Here is a 15,035-nt window from a genome sequence, read left to right as displayed (position 1 = left end):
CAGGAGCAGCGGTGTCCCGGGGTTATGCCAGACATGGGAGGAGGCTGCTGTGATGCCTCCATGCCCAGGCAGAGACTGGTTCTGACCCAGCCTTGACCAAACCACGGCCAAGCCTGCAGTCACTGGCCTTGCCCTGGCCCCTGCTCGCTTTCCTCCAGCTGCCTGCGCCAGAGGAGAGGGAGCTGCAGGGTGCATTTCTGCTGCCTTGCTGCTAATAAATAAGCCCCAGTAATGAGTTGGGCTCTGGCGGACGGGCAGGTAGTGGCAATAATCCCCCAATTAAGTGGACGAGGCAGACAGTTAAGTGCAGAAAAACCACAAATAAATAATAAGGAGAATAATATAGGAGCAGGGAGGAGCTGGTGGCTGGGTCCCTCAGCCTTTCCCTGGGCGGCAGGCAGGGCCAGGAGCACTCTGGGAAGTGTAGTTCTGCCTTCCCTGCTGACATTCTCTTCTGGAGGGATGGAAATCTCTGATTTTCATCCTGTTCCTCCTGTCACTCCAAGACTGGGTGTCCTGCGGAGCACCAGGGCAGCCGGCCCTGGGGACGGGAGCCTGTGTGCGTGGGGCATGCCTGGCTGAGAAGGGACCCCACAGGGCAGGGGCTGAGTGTGTGAGGGTGGTGTGACACCGAGGAAGCCTTGCCTGCCACCACATCCTTCAGCAGAGGGTCCCTGGGGCTGTCTCTGGGTCACTAGCATGGGAGCCGAGGGGATGGAGAAGCTCCGGCCATGGAATGGCTTCTTTGCCTGCTCACCCCTGCCATGGATGAGTTGAGCACCCCTGCTCTCCTGCTGCCTATGGATGGAAATAACGGCTTGGAGACCCCAGCAGAGGATGTACCTTGCAGGAGCTGGGCTGGGTGATGGTGTGGCACAGGTTTCCTCCCAGAGCCCCAGATGGAGACACAAACCACAGCGAGAGTAAGAGCGAACACCTCCCCGGCACTATTGATTGCAGCCGTGGGCTGTGCGTGTCTCGCTGCTGAACTCGCAGGGGCGATCAATAGTCGTTTTTCTCTCCAGCCTTCGCCCTGCTAATGGGAGTCACCAGTCCTGTCATTTCCCCAGAGTGGCCGGGAGGAGCTGGCCATGGGCGGGCTGGAGTGGGTCCTGCTTCTCCTTTGCATTTGCAGGATTATAACCTCCCAGATCCGTGGTGGGTGCTGCAGCCTGGAGCTTTGCAACTGGGCACCAAGGACCGGCAGCTCTGCCGAGGCCACAGGGACAGCTGACACCGGTCCCTGCCTGGGGTAACTGTGATTCCTCGTAAGCAAACAATTTGGAGCAAAGGTCCCCGGGCTTGTGGCGTGCAGGAAATTTGCTGCCTGCAGTGACAGGTTTCACGCTTCATGGCAGCCGGCAGTGGCTGCGTCGGTGCGTGCAATGCAGGAGGTACTCGGCTCCATGGCTCTGCCTGTGCCACCGTGGGTGCCTGGGAGGATGTACCCGCTGTGCACGCATGGGAGAGGGAAGCCCACAAAGCTGGAGCCAGGGCCCGGGCTGCGGTGCCAGGGTACATGGTCCCATCCTGCCTGGTGGCAGTGCTGCTGATGGTGCCACCACGGGGATTTTTCCCATGCTGGCAGCAGAAGGGGGGACTGAAGTCAGGCATAATAATCCCCACGTGAAGTATAAGAAAATAAGCTATTTAAGTATTACCTCCTCTGCCTGGCGAGCCCACAGCCAGGCCCTTATCAGGAGAGGGAAGGCAGATAAATCAGCCGTTCCCTTTAGGCAGATGAGCTTATAACACTCACATGGCACCAAACCTCGCGGGAGAAGGTGCTGGTTCCCAGTGAGAAGTTGATGGAGGGGACGCCAGGGGCAGCCGGAATGGAGCCTACGCATGGTCCTGCCAGTGGCCAAACACAGCTGGCATCACCTCGGCTGCCGGGACCCCTGCCAGGAATTTCTCAGGGACAGCAGCAGTTCCCGGGGATTTTCATTCCTGCTCCTGCACAGGCAGCACCTGGGAGCTGAACGCCTCTGGGAAAAAAACGAGTGAAGGGAAATCAAAGAAATCAGAGCTTTGATGCCTTTCCTTTTGAACCTGTGGGCTTGCAGAGCCCGGTGGCGATGGTTGAGGGGCTCCGGTGCCACTGCGGGGTGGAGCGTGGAGCAGGGTCCCTTCATCCCATCTGCGCTTGGGAAAACCATGCCAGGCCCCCATGTGCCCACTCTCCCGTTTTGGAGGGACATGCCCTTCATGGCAGACTGCAGAAGATCAATGTGTTTTTGAAGGGAAATGAGAGTTTTTGCCCTGAAATGGTGCGGGCGCCTGCTCCGAATGCTAAGCAGCTCCTTGGAAGGCAGTTTCAAAGCACAAAGGGCAGCAGGACGCGGGAGCAGAATGCTCAGTCCCTTCCTACGGTCCCTAGGGACCACAACGTCCCTTCCTGGAAGTCACAACAGAGAATTAAACATGTAAGGAAAAAATCCCCAAGGAGTATGGCTCATGGTCCTGGGGGTCCAGGTGGTGGCATTCCCCCCTCTGGAGGTCATTGCCTGTGTCATGGTGACCATGGTGGCATCTGCTCCTTGGGGGGTGGCGCTGCCAGACCCACTCCTGGAGGATCATTTTGCAGGGGTGCAGCAGTGGCTTTATTTTACAGGCAGCTGCCGCTGGTGGGACCCGCTGTGCTAGTGGGACAGCAATCGGAGAAGTGCAGGGGACCCGTCCCAGGGGTGTCACCAACTCTAGTCCCCCCACCCTTGCTGCTGACTGAGCCTGCAGAGTAGAGCATCCTTGGGGCCAATGCTATGGGAGTTTGGGGATGGCTGGTGCTCTGCAGCCTGGCCTGAGTCCCTGCATGGGGGTGGCACAGCAGCATCTCGTGCGCCCCCAAACTGCCACCTTATGCCCAGGGCTCTTGCAGGGCAGGGGGTCGGGACCTGCAGAGAGTCAGCCGAGAAATGCTCTCTCCATAGGTCCTCCTGCCTGCCTCTGCCAGCTAATGGAGGTGATTTCCACCTCCTTTCATCTGGAAAACCACCAGTAAAAATCATATAACAACTTCCCTGGCTGCAGGGGAGGTGAAGAGATGTGCTTGCACATTCGCAGCAGGTGATTCTCCGTGCTGCTCATTGGAAGAGGATTGCTCGGGTCCCCCCATGCCCCCCACCCACACCTGGCTGGGCACAGGGATGAGCAGCGAGGGAAGAAGTTACCCACCCTTGGTCACTGCTTCTCCTCCATCCTCCCTTGTGCCTGCCCTGTGAGAGGTGATGGGCAATTGAAAAACAACCCGGCATCATCCTTCAACAGCAAACACCCCAGCCAAGGGGAAAGAAGTCAGGGTGATCCATCCACAGGCATGCCCGCCATGCCGTGCCCAAGCACAACCTCTCCCTGCGGCAGACGTGCCCGAGAGCAACCGGGTGGAAGCTCCTCCAACCAGGGATGGGAGCATCATCATGGTGAGGCGGATGCCCATACGGGCTCCTCAGGAGCTGCTGTAATCTCATTCCAGGAGCAAATCACATTCCCAGCAGCCAAGGACATGTTAGATCTTAATAAAAATGGTAATTCCCAGCAGATTGAGTTGGAAACAGGGAGAGCGGTTGTCGCTCGCTTCCCCTCACAAGCCCTTTCTGGTGCCTGCGGGGAGCATGGCGGTGTCGGAGGAGGCAGAGGCCTGCACCGAAGGGTGCGGCTCTGGCTGGAAAGCAGGAGCACGGGGAGCTGCCGCAAAGCCCCAGCTCCTCACATCCTCCAGGATCTGGCCCCCACTCCTTGCCTGCCCATTCCCTGCCCTGACGTTCACCCGAGCTGCCCAGCCCTGAAAGCCAGAACTGTTTGTTTGCAGTTTCCTAGGAGAGAAATCACGTTAAAAAAATTAATTACACACCTGAAAACAAAATCTGGCTGCTCAAGTGCACATCAGGGATAAATGATGTGCTCCAAATTAGACAATTTACAGCTTGGTTAAGTAATGAAGGAACCCAGCCAGGCGTGAAAGCAGAGGGGGAGAGTGACCTTGGAGGGGTGCAGGGCTTTCCTCCCCCCTGTCCCCCCAATACAGCCCCTCCATCCCTCTGACCCCCTTTTCATTGCCACTTGCTGAGAAACCCCAATTTGCTCAGCACAGCTGGCTGGGGTAGCTCCTTGCAGCCCTGACCTGGGGAGTTCAGCACAGATTTTGGGTGAGTTTGAGCCCTTTTAAAGCTCAGAGACGGGAATAGTCCTGGAGGATGGTGCAGATGGGGTATGTAACAGAGCAGAGGGATGTGCCATGTACCCCAGGGCAAGAGGGGCCGCGTGGGTCCTGCTACCCCTGTGGTGCCCCAGAGAACAGGGGTGTCCAGCATGGGGGGCCCCTCTGCGCCCTGGCCCCCCCGGCATCCCCCAGCCCACGCTGGCCTCTGCAGTCCTCCACCACGCGGTGCGTGGGAGGGCTGGCAGCGCGCTGCTGAGGAACGGGCAGCTCTCCAGGCTTGCCAGCGAGAAGAAAATCATTTCTTTGCCTTATTTTTCCCTTTACGGTGTCCCAGCCCGGTGTGTGAGTGCAGGGATTTAAAGGGGCTCTGCCCCGGTGCCATCACCCCTGGTTAGTAGCAGTGGGGATAGTTGATGTGGCTGGAACTGTGTGGCAGAGCTGAGCTCTCCTTTGAGCATGGGCTGGCGGCTGTGGGTGCTTCCTGGCTTGCCAGCGGAGAGGGACTGGCTACAGGGACTATCGCTGCCCCAGGCACCCCCTGGGCAGAGCTGGAGTGTGGGCAGCACCTGCAAGAGGTGAAGAGATGCCCCATCCCCATCGCATTGCCCACAGGGGACCTGCTGCCGTGGGACCCCCGACTCGCAGGGAGCTCGGAGCTCAGCATCACTCCAGGGAGCCATAGGGACTGACCCCCCTCCACCCACACCCCTCCCTTGCCCCCCACGTGCTGCCCACCAGCCCTGGCAAGGGGCAAGATCCCCCCAAGCTCCCCAGGCTGCTGACACATGATGGCACAGGGGGCTGGGACCAGCCTCCCTTCTCCCCTCGCTGCTCGACTCCCACCTCTGCTCAGAGCCGCCTCGGAAACCAGCCAGCTAATGATGCGAGATGCGGAGCAGATGGGGGACCTGACGCTATACTCCCCAGCAGCGGATTAAGCATGCAAATGGATGTATAGCGACGCGGTGTCTCTTGGCCTGTATCCTTTCCACCCCCACCACGCGTATGGCATTTCAATTCACAGCCCCCAGGCCCCCCGCTCGCAGCACCCCCGGCCTGGCCTGGAGCCATACGTGGAGGGCAAGGACCGATGGACGAACACAGAGCTGGGGATGGTCCTCACAGACCTGCCTGTGTGTGGGATGGACCCTGGTTTTCAAAAGCTCCTCGAATCATAAATCCCCCCCACGTCCCTGCAAGACAGCAGCAGTCGTGTGGATGAGCTGCATTCACTGCATTGTTTCCTCTGCCCCCTTCTTGCGCTCCTTTTGCAGCATCGGTGAGTGCTGCAGCCCTGTGCCCTGTTTGCAGGGGAGCTGCTGCGCAGAGAGGTGGGAGCAGAGCTGGGACTGGGACCCAGGTGCCGCAGTTGTGGCTGGGCGCTGCAGCGAGGATGCCCTGGGCTGCTGGCAGACTGCTTGTGCTCTGGGGAACACCCAGGGGCAGCAGTTTAGCTCCTGTCTCCTTCAGCTCAGAAAGGCTGGAAAATGTGAGCTGGCAGAGGCAGGACGGTCTGCGTGAGTCCTACCCCACCTCTAAAACCTGCAAGGAAGGTCGGAGCTCCGCACTGCCTGACCCCACTGCATGCCCTGGGGGGACCGGGGCAGCCCCGGGGCAGCCAGGTTCAGCTGGGAGTGGGAGCAGAAAGGATGCCCTGCTTCAGCCCAGCCCTGCAGCCATGAACCCAGTCCCCCCCTCAAAAAAGACGCAAAGTCTTCCCTTCCCAACATGGGAATGAAACTGCCTCCACCTGCAGCTCCTTCAGACCGTCTCTGCCACCGCAGCGCAGCACGGTGCAATGCTGTTATCTCTAATGCCTGGGAGCGAGGAACAGATTAATATTCATCACAAGGGAGCGGAGCATATGGAATATGAATAATGCTAATTGTGTCTGTATAGATTTAGCGTAAGAAGCTTCCATGCATTAAGGAGGGAGGGAATTAGTCCTTCTCCGAAGCGTTTCAGACTCATTTGCGGTGAAGGAGCGCCTGACTGCCTGCGGGTTTTGCGCTGGGGGTGAGGATAAAACTTGTGTCCCGTGCCGGAGTGCGGTAGAGGCTCGGGAATGCGGGGCAGCTGCGTGGGTGGGCACATGCACCCTCTGCTTCTCAAAAAACTAAGTGATAGAGCAAACTCGGTCACTGCAGGTGCCAAGGAGGAAAAGGGGCTGCCTGCAGATATGTGAGCCCTGCTGCTGTGGGATGCGGTGGCCAGAGACACCCCCCCCCCCCGCCCCCCCAAGCTCCCTGCACCAGAGGCAGCTCGGATCCTGCCCTGCCTGGGCATGTGTGTGGTCCTGCTGGGCTCCTGGTTCCTGGGGCCAAGATGCTGTAGTGCAGGGCTGGCAGATGCACCATGCTCCCATCCTGGGTGCATTTACCTGTCCCTAGGTACAGGCAGCTGCTGCATGTGGCAGTGAGGGAGCTGGAAGGAGGCAGTGCCCTGTGTGCAGGGGGGCTGGAGTGGCTAACAAGGCACCCAGGGGTGAGAAAACTTCATGCCTTAAACATTCATCCCAACCGCCTTTTGGGGATGGTGGATGGTGCCCTATTTTAATAGAATCAGCTCATGGCTTTAATAAGGTAAGGAGGAGAAGGCTCATTGGCTTGGCTGGGTGGCAGAGGCAGGTGGGGAAGCCACGAGGCGGGGGCTTCAGCAGAGCCCCCGCCCAGGGCCAGGAGAGCACATCCCCTTCTCATGCAGCATAGGCTGACACAGGGCAGTGTCACCTTGGTCGTGTGGGACCCGGTAGGTGCAGTGGGACTGGGGTCCCCTCCCTGCAGGGCATGGTACTGAGCCTCCCCCTGTGCCCCCCTGCTGCAGTGGGGGGTCCAGGCTGGACACCCCCCTTCTGCTGTGCTCCCCAGAGATGGCCCCATGGCAGCGGGGAGCTCAGAAAGGGCTGGGATCATCCCTCTCCTGGGGGCTAGAGCTGACCTGGGAGGTTTTGCAGCCCCAGGAGAGGACGGAAAACACCTGGGGTGCGGCTGCTCCCCGAGATGTCTCCTGGCATCCCTGCAGCTGCAAGGTGAGGAACAGTCCATGCCTTTCCCCGGGCTCTCCAGGACCAGCAGCCACAATTGTCTCAGGCTTGACCACTGGTCTCTTTCTCCCCTCCCATCACTGAGAACGTGGGATTCCTCTTTCTGCACTTTGATCTCTCCAATTTTTAGCTCATTCTGGCTGCCTTATAGGCACTAATCCCTCTGCAGGCATCAGGGAGAATCCACCTACACTCCATGCAGCAATCACTTAAGTCTTATTGTGTAAACAAAATCTCAAACACAAAATCCCTGATCCTTAATGGTTGAAGCCTCCAATACCTGTTCCCTCATGTCCTGCCCGACAGAGGCTGGGAGAGGGGGAAGGTCACTGACGTGTTTGCTCCTATCCTCAACCTCAGCCCGGATTAAACATCCGTGCACGCTTTTAACCTTGGGTTTTTCCTTTCTTTCCAGCAGTGCCCATCGGTGAGCCGCCCCCGGCCCCCTCCCTGCTCCAGTGCATTTGTTCAGCTTAGGGGATCAGACTGGGTGACATTTGGAGTTGGGATATTTAAAATGCAAATCTCCCCTTGATAGGTAAGTGGAATTTGCTCCCTCTTATGAAGGGATCCTCCGGGGAGAGCCAAGTGCCGTGGCCGGCCAGCTCTGAATGCAAAATCCAGCTGGAGGGGGAGGAATCACTGCCTCCCCCCCATCCCAGCACTTCTGGGCAAACACTCGTGCGATAATCATCCTCGTCACTGAGAAGGCATCCGAATTTCTCCTAAACACAACAGAGAGGTAAGAGCCACGGGGCCGGCAGGGAAATCTGCAATATTTCTGGGTTACAGCCAGGGAGGGAGAAATCTCAGTGGCCACTGGTGTAATCCCAGAATTGATGTTTTCTTCCTCTGCGCCCAGGGTGCTGCTGATGTATCATCGTCTCTCCCTCCCAGCTTGGAAATTAAAGCTTTCGCCACTTTTCTCGCTGCAGAGGAACAAATGTGTGTCTGAGAGAGAGAGATTTACACTTTGCTTTACCTTTTGGAAATGGAGTGTAATTTTCCAGCGACTGCAGATGCTGGGCCTGTCCTGACGCATTGAGACGGGCTGTCGGGGGTGTGTGAAGGAGCCTCTGCCTGCCCCCCTCCGGGCCTGCCCGCAGCAAACTGGGTGGGTTTACACCCAAAAGGGTTTGGCTGAGAGAAGGCTGCAGTCCTGCATTGTCGTCCCCCCTTATCTCCCCCCCTGCCCCCTTGCCCACCCTCCCTGGGGCTGCAGGCTTCGGGCTGGGCTGAATCACCTCCTGGCATGGTTGTTCTTGCAACCTGCTAACCTCCCCCCCCCCGCGCGAAGGGAGGAGAACTGGAGCATCTTTAGGAAAAAACACTCAATTTGCTGCCAACCTCATCCAGGATGTGCCTGCAGACACCGGACTGCAGCTGGTTTAGGGGATGGGGGGACTCGGGGCTCGGGGGGGGGGTTGGGCGGGCAGGGAAGTGTATAAACTGCAGCAGGGCTGGGATGGAGCGGAGAAGCCCTGGGTGGGCTGAGGGGGGGTTCACCAGCCCTGGAGCTATGCACGGGCAGTGGCTCCTTCCCTGCCTGCAGCTGGCCTGCCTGCCCCCCGGCCTCCCACTCACCTAACAACAGTTTAACCAAAGGAGAAAATAAAGAAAAAGTTCAGTCAGCTCTTTGAGCTGGTCCTGGGCTCCTGCAGCGGTGTCGGAGGGCAGGCTGGGGGCTTCCTGCAATCCACAATGTGCCGAGGAATATCTGGAGCATCATAAATATACTCTGGGAATGGAGCAAAAGGGATTTGAATTTCAACTTTGATGCATAATGTGCTTTCTCTAAAAAAAACAGCCTTCTTGGCAGGGACCAGACAACTTCCCACTAAATCTCCTGGAGGAGCGTGTTGCCAGTTGCAGAGATAAAACCTCAATGAAACACAATTAGCTTCCACTTGGATTAGCCAAATTCACCTCTCTCCTCCCACCCAGCCACCCTGGCCCGGCAGTGGGATGGGGAATGCTCGGTGCCAACCCCCCCGTGTCCCCAAACCCCACCGGGACCGGGATGGTGGCTCTGCCCCGGGAGGAGGATAAGCCTGTCTTCACGGTTAAGGGGAAAGGACGTGTGATGAATGCACGAAAGCCGGAGCGCTGCAGGGCAGCCCCTGCCATCTCACCGAGGACAGTGGCTCATCACGGCTGGTTTGCTGCGGTTCTCCACTGTTTGGAGGCTGGTGGGGAGCCTGGGGCAGGGTCCCCGTATTGTCCCCCACAGTCCAGCCAGCTGGGGGTCAGGACATGGCACCGCTGTCTCCTTTCCCTGCTCAGTCCTGAAGTGGGGAGAAGGGGGCAGAGGGGACCTGCTGGCAGTGAAGATTGCTGAGAGATTTTTTTCTTTAGGCAGGAATATCTTGAATATCGATTTTTTTTTTAAAGCTTATAAGCTAGGATGTTTTCTAGGCTTGGAGTTTTCAGTCTTATGCATCACTCATGGTGGGGATGTGTCACCCCTGTTTGGCCCAACTCCCCAGGTATCATGCTGAGCCCAGACATGTGTCAGCCTTGCCTGTGCTATGGGTGCCTTTTTGCAGCAGGCTCCTGCCTCCAGGCTGGGTCATGGTGCCCCGGAGCCAGGCTGGCAGGGAGAGAGCACAGAGGAGGTGGGAGAAACACCTCGGAGCCATCCCGGGGAGGGGAGCGCTCCCCCAGCCCCACAGCATCCGCCCCACCAGGGAGCAGCTGCCGGAGGGACCAAGAGATGCTGGCAGGGCTCTGAGGGGAAACTGGCCTGTTAATCAAGAGCTTAATTACCCAGTAACGAACAATGGACTTAGCTCAACCTTGAAGTAGGCCAAGCAAGTGAAGCGCCCTCGGGGAGGGACAGGGGAGGTGAGCTGAGGGCACGCTTTGCCTTCTCCGTTATTTGCAAATACTTGCAAGATCTATACATAGAGAGAACAAAACCCTGCAGCCCCCTTGGTACCTCTGTCCCTGTTGTCGCCAAGGTGTCCCCCGTACCCTCGCTGCTGTCCCCCACATCAGTCCCATCATCCTGCTCATGGGTGCTGGCACCCATCTCCTGCCCGGGGAAGGGGGCTTTGGCCCTTCTGCTGTGCTCGGGGGGGTTATGGGGTGCCCGGCTCTCCCGCAGAACGGGATGGCTGCATGTTTCAGCCTGGGGAATGAGGATGAATGACCCAAACACAGCCCAGAGTTGGCACAGCCTGGGAATGTGGTGCCAGCGGGAGGACACGGGATGGGGACCACTTGTCCCTCTGGCAATATGACATACCCCAGGGAAGGTGTGGCCTGTGGGGTGGGCATTTCTGCTGGTGGAGGAGGGAGAAGGTTTCTAAGCTGAAAAGGGAGAAGGATTTCTTTGGCTTGGTGCGTTTTGCTGCAGAAAGGCAGTTTCAGCTCCAAGGGTAAGGGAAATGAAACAGAAAAATGCCTCCCATTGAGCAAAAGGGATGGAGAGCCCTGCGTAATAGTGCTGTCCGCAGGTGCTTCTCGCTACGTATTTGCATCCAGCGCGGCCTTGTGCCAGTGCCTGGAGGGAGCTGTGCTATGGCGAGACGCCCCACGTGCTGCTGCAGGAGATGGGGGCTGGAGGGGACGAGCTCCCAGCCCCACAGCTCTGGAGTGGGGACAGCCGCATCCATCACCCACCCCATGGACGATGGGCAGCGCCTGGGGAGAGGGCAAGTGAACGCCCTCCACACAGATCCCTGGGGAGGTTCCATGGGGGACTGGTATCTCCCTAATGTGGGCTGAGTCAGGGGCATAAGGAGCCCCTGGAGAGGGTTCGGTCAAAGCCCATGGTCAGCCCTGAGGTTCTCCTGACTGCTGGGACATGGACAGTGCCAGCGCGTCTGCTTGCCCCGCCTGCATCTGCATGGCCCCAGGAAACAGCCCCAGCAGAGACACGGATCCCAGCAGGGATCCTGACCCCAGCAGGGATCTCGACCCCGGCAGGGACCCCGAGCCCAGGCAGGGCACAGCTGCGGGTGTTCATCTGGGGATGCCCAAGTAGTCGCGATGAGTGTGTGGAAAGGAAGAACATTTGCTCTGGAGCTTTCCCAAGTAATTCATCCTCCAAAAAATTAATTATCAGCGCTGGTGCTGCATTTAATCAGCATCAGTCCCTATGTGCCTGGGGTCGGAGGGCGTTGCTGCCTCTGCCTTCAGCGGCTCTGGGTTCCTGCTGGCGGGGAGCTGGAAGCAGGGAGAGCAGATCAGGCTGGGAGCGTGCGGCCCCGGCAGCTGTGCAAACACCACCGGGGTGGCAGCACCCTGCCAGCCCTGCCCACAGTGGGTGGCTGGGCTGTGACAGGGCAGCCCCAGTGCTGAGAGCGGCTCAGACGCCTGTTGGGAGAAGTCCCAAGGGTGACCATTGGGCTGGGAGCAGGAATAGAGCTGGGGAGATGGTAGCCTGCAACCCAGCACCCCCTCCTGCATTGAGGACAGCAAACCCACATGGGCAGCGTGCACAGATGTGTGTGTGTGTGTGGGGCACACCGGGGAGGCAGCTGTTGCAATGTGTGTTTGCTAGGGGACACACGGGGGCATCTGTTCCAGCAGAGCTGCCTCTGGCATCCATCTCCCTGACAAATGGTGTTTGGTTTGGTGGCAGAGCCTTAATGAAAGTGGTGCCGGCTGCAGGCACGGGGAGGGGAGCACCTGCCTGGAGGACGCACTAGGGGAGAAAGGAGGAGAAAAGGACGAAAGGACGCTGGATGCAGCCCTTGGTGATGGCCAAATGGCTCCCTGGCAGGACCGCGTCTCGCCGCCTGGCCGGGGGTACCTGGCTCTCTGCAGCCAGCCCTGTGCAACGGGGTCTCGTGCTACCGGGAGAAGGTGTGTTGCTAGGGAGGGGCAGGGTCTGGGGGTCCCCTTCAGCTCATTTTCTGGGTGTGAGAAGGCTGGTGTGTGGGGTCAGGCTGGTGCTGGGTGGGTGTTGTGGGGCTGTGTAGCCCCCAAGCTGTAGGGTAGCAAGCTGGATGCACTGCCTGCATGCTGCACGAGCTGCTGCCACCCTGGGCTGCAGGTCTTGGGCTGTCTGGGATGATGCTCTCCTAGCAGAGCCAGGACATTGGGTGTCCGTGGCTGGACAGACACAAATGTCTCTGTTATGCAGCACCGGCAGCTCCAGGTGCAGCATGCCACCCCAGTGCCTGGGGACACTGAAGCTCTGGGGCCATCAGGACCTCAAGCTAAGGGTGGACTTTTTGGAGATGGGAGGTGATGGGGGGGGGGGGGGGTTGGGACCTCTGGGTCCCTGGGGGAGCGGGAGAGCCCTTGATTTGGGGACGTTTCTGTCATACTTGTGCCCTCTAGTGGCTTTGTCCCCTCTGTGGTCTGGTCCCACAGCCACCATCCCAGTGCCACAACCATGCTTGTGGTCCCATGGCCACTATCCCACGGTGGCCAGGGTCAGCCTGGCCCTGCACCTCCAGCCTTGGCATTCGTGAGCAGTGGGGAAACGCTGGGCGAGAAGGGCTTGGGTCAGGCCAGGAGGGCACCTTGGCACTGCGTGATACCGTCCCCATGGTCATCTCCTTCAGGCTGGAAGGGAGTGCTTCTCCTTGGTTTTAAGATGGTTTGGCATGGAAATGTAAGTTTTAGATTGGGGGGGGGGCAATGGATCCCAAAACCTTTCCAGAGGCTTCAATCCCCAGCCCAAACTGTTGGGTGAGTGACCCCCAAATGCATTTTATTCCAGAAAAGCAAATCTTGAGATTTCTAACACAAAGTTTCTCATTTTTTGACTGCTTGGGGCTGTTCACTACCTTTCTGTCTCCTCTGTATTTTATCACATGACAGCCTGAAAAAAACTCAACACTCCTTTTTCTCATTCTACTGATGTTTCTCTTTTATCTAAAAGAAATAAAACACTCCTTTGCATCCGGCCCATGGCAGCCACTGCTTCTCAGCTGCACTCCTCGGGGAGGGGACGCCGAGACGCCCTGTGGCTGCTCCTGCCTCCTGCATGCATCTCCTGTCCTTCACATCTCCTCTCTGCATGTTTTTGGACCCTACCCAGAGCTGCAGAAAGGATGAGAAAGGTGGTTTGGTGGGAGAAGCCCAGCCAGGCACCGTGGGTCCCTGGGGTGGCTGGTGGAGCAGGGTGAGGATGGAGTCCCATATATCAGGGCGGTGTGAACTCCCATGTCCCCCGCAGGGACAATGGGGTGGTGGTGTCCCCATGCACTTGGCAGCTGTCCCTGTCCGCACTCCCACTGCTGGCAGGGGGATATCTCCTATCTGAGAAAGCAGATGTTTGTTAGGAGCTTCCTAAACAGTTTCTCTTCCCTCCTAGAATTGCTGCTTGGAGAGAGAATTAAATTCTCTTTTGTTGTCGGTTTAGGGGAGAACAAAACCAAATGTCACCTGGAGAATTTCCTGCTGTTGCACCCCTGGGGCTAGCACCACTGCCCCAGGAACGGGATTAGCCCATCACCGAAAGCCACCATAGTCAATGGTCCCCAGGGGATCAGATAGATGATCGATGCTGGGATTAGCTTGCTCGATGGCTGCGGTGACAGCAGTGACCTGGCGTGGAAGCTTCACACTGCCTGTGCTTGCACTGAGCCAACCCACCCCCATGGTCTCTGGTCCATGCACCGAGTGGTGTCAGGCCTCAGCCAGCCAGATGAGGGGTGTGGGGCAGCAGAGCTGCAGATAGCAACTGCCACAGATGTTCTGCATTTTGGATTTCTCCCCCTTCCAGCCTTGTTAGTATTGAAATTAAAAGCAAGTGTTTGTGAATTGGTAGCTGTTCTCCAAGACCCTAATTAGCAAATCTCTTCATCCCCCGGGGCTGCAATCTAATAATAATAAAAAAAACCCAACACCCAAACAAGCCCCAAACCTTGTTTGATGGATTGGGAGTGCTACTGGAACAGTCGGAAGCAGCTCTTCCTGCTTAGTATGGTAATTAAACACTTCAATTGCAATTATTTTTGCAATTAGATAAGTCTCTAATTGTTATCATAGGTGGTGGGGGTTTGGGTGCGTGTTTGCCAGTTCTTCCTCCCTGAGCTGGACTGAAGTGTGGATGCTACAGGAGTTTTAAGGCCTGTTCTTGTCTAGTTTGTTTGGAGAAGATGAGTCCTCTGTGTGCTTGGCTGTGGGGACTCGTTTCCTGGCTCTGCAGAGGACGGTGCTGGTGAGGTAATGTGTCCTTCTGCTGTGAGGTGCTCACCCCAGGGGGCTTGTAGCTCCCTGGCTACGTGAGGGAGGACCGGGGAGGGGATGTGTCCTCCCAGGGCATCACCTCGCTGCAGGCTTTTCCCTGCCCGCTGGTGCTTTGGTGGGGCTCGGTGCTGCCCTGGCTGGGTGCTGTGGGGCACTGGGGCTGCAACCCACCCCCCAGCCCTCCGTGCTCTTTGGAAGCCATTTGCTCTTTGCAATCTCTGCTTACTGGTGGAAGGCTAAATCCATTGTTGTGCAAGCGGTAGGTACTGAGACTAACCGCTGCGGTCGCTCTGGGGGTGGCAGGGGGATTGGGGAGCTGACCGGGATCCGCTGTGCCGGGTGGGAGGGGAGCCCTGCCCGAGCCGTGGGTGTTTTGGGGCACCCAGCCCGGTGCGTTGGTTAGTGAAGCCCCGTGGCGTGGCGGGGAGCGAGGGGCCGGGCAGGCAGGTCTGTCCCCGGCAGCAAGCAGGGGGAGCTCCGAGCCTGCGCTGCCGCCGCGCCGGCCCCCGCCGCACGGCCGGGCCTGGCGGGGTGCCCGGGGCGGGGGCGCGGTGCCCCACAGAGCGGCAGCATGGCTGGGGGCCGTGTGAGTGCGGGCGTCCCCTGGTCCCCCGGGTCCTGACACTCGCCGAGTGGGGTGTCAGGCATCCCGGCCTGGTCCCGTGCAGGGAGCCGCTTCCA

The 15,035-nt window shown here is 58.5% G+C and overlaps 1 long non-coding RNA gene across 1 annotated transcript in view; it reads left to right on the top strand.

Moving 5' to 3' along the window:
- Positions 1 to 7,859: 7,859 nt before the first annotated feature.
- Positions 7,860 to 15,035, top strand: part of LOC129212930 (uncharacterized) — a 54,678-nt gene continuing 47,502 nt past the window's right edge. The window contains exon 1 of the long non-coding RNA XR_008579320.1: positions 7,860 to 7,944. This is a non-coding gene — a long non-coding RNA (uncharacterized LOC129212930). The remainder of the gene's footprint in view (positions 7,945 to 15,035) is intronic.

Source organism: Grus americana, chromosome 14 (genome assembly GCF_028858705.1).
Source record: "Grus americana isolate bGruAme1 chromosome 14, bGruAme1.mat, whole genome shotgun sequence".
NCBI lineage: Eukaryota > Metazoa > Chordata > Aves > Gruiformes > Gruidae > Grus > Grus americana.
The sequence above is the reverse complement of the archived record's forward strand: the minus strand, read 5'-3'. Positions and strand labels throughout refer to the sequence as shown.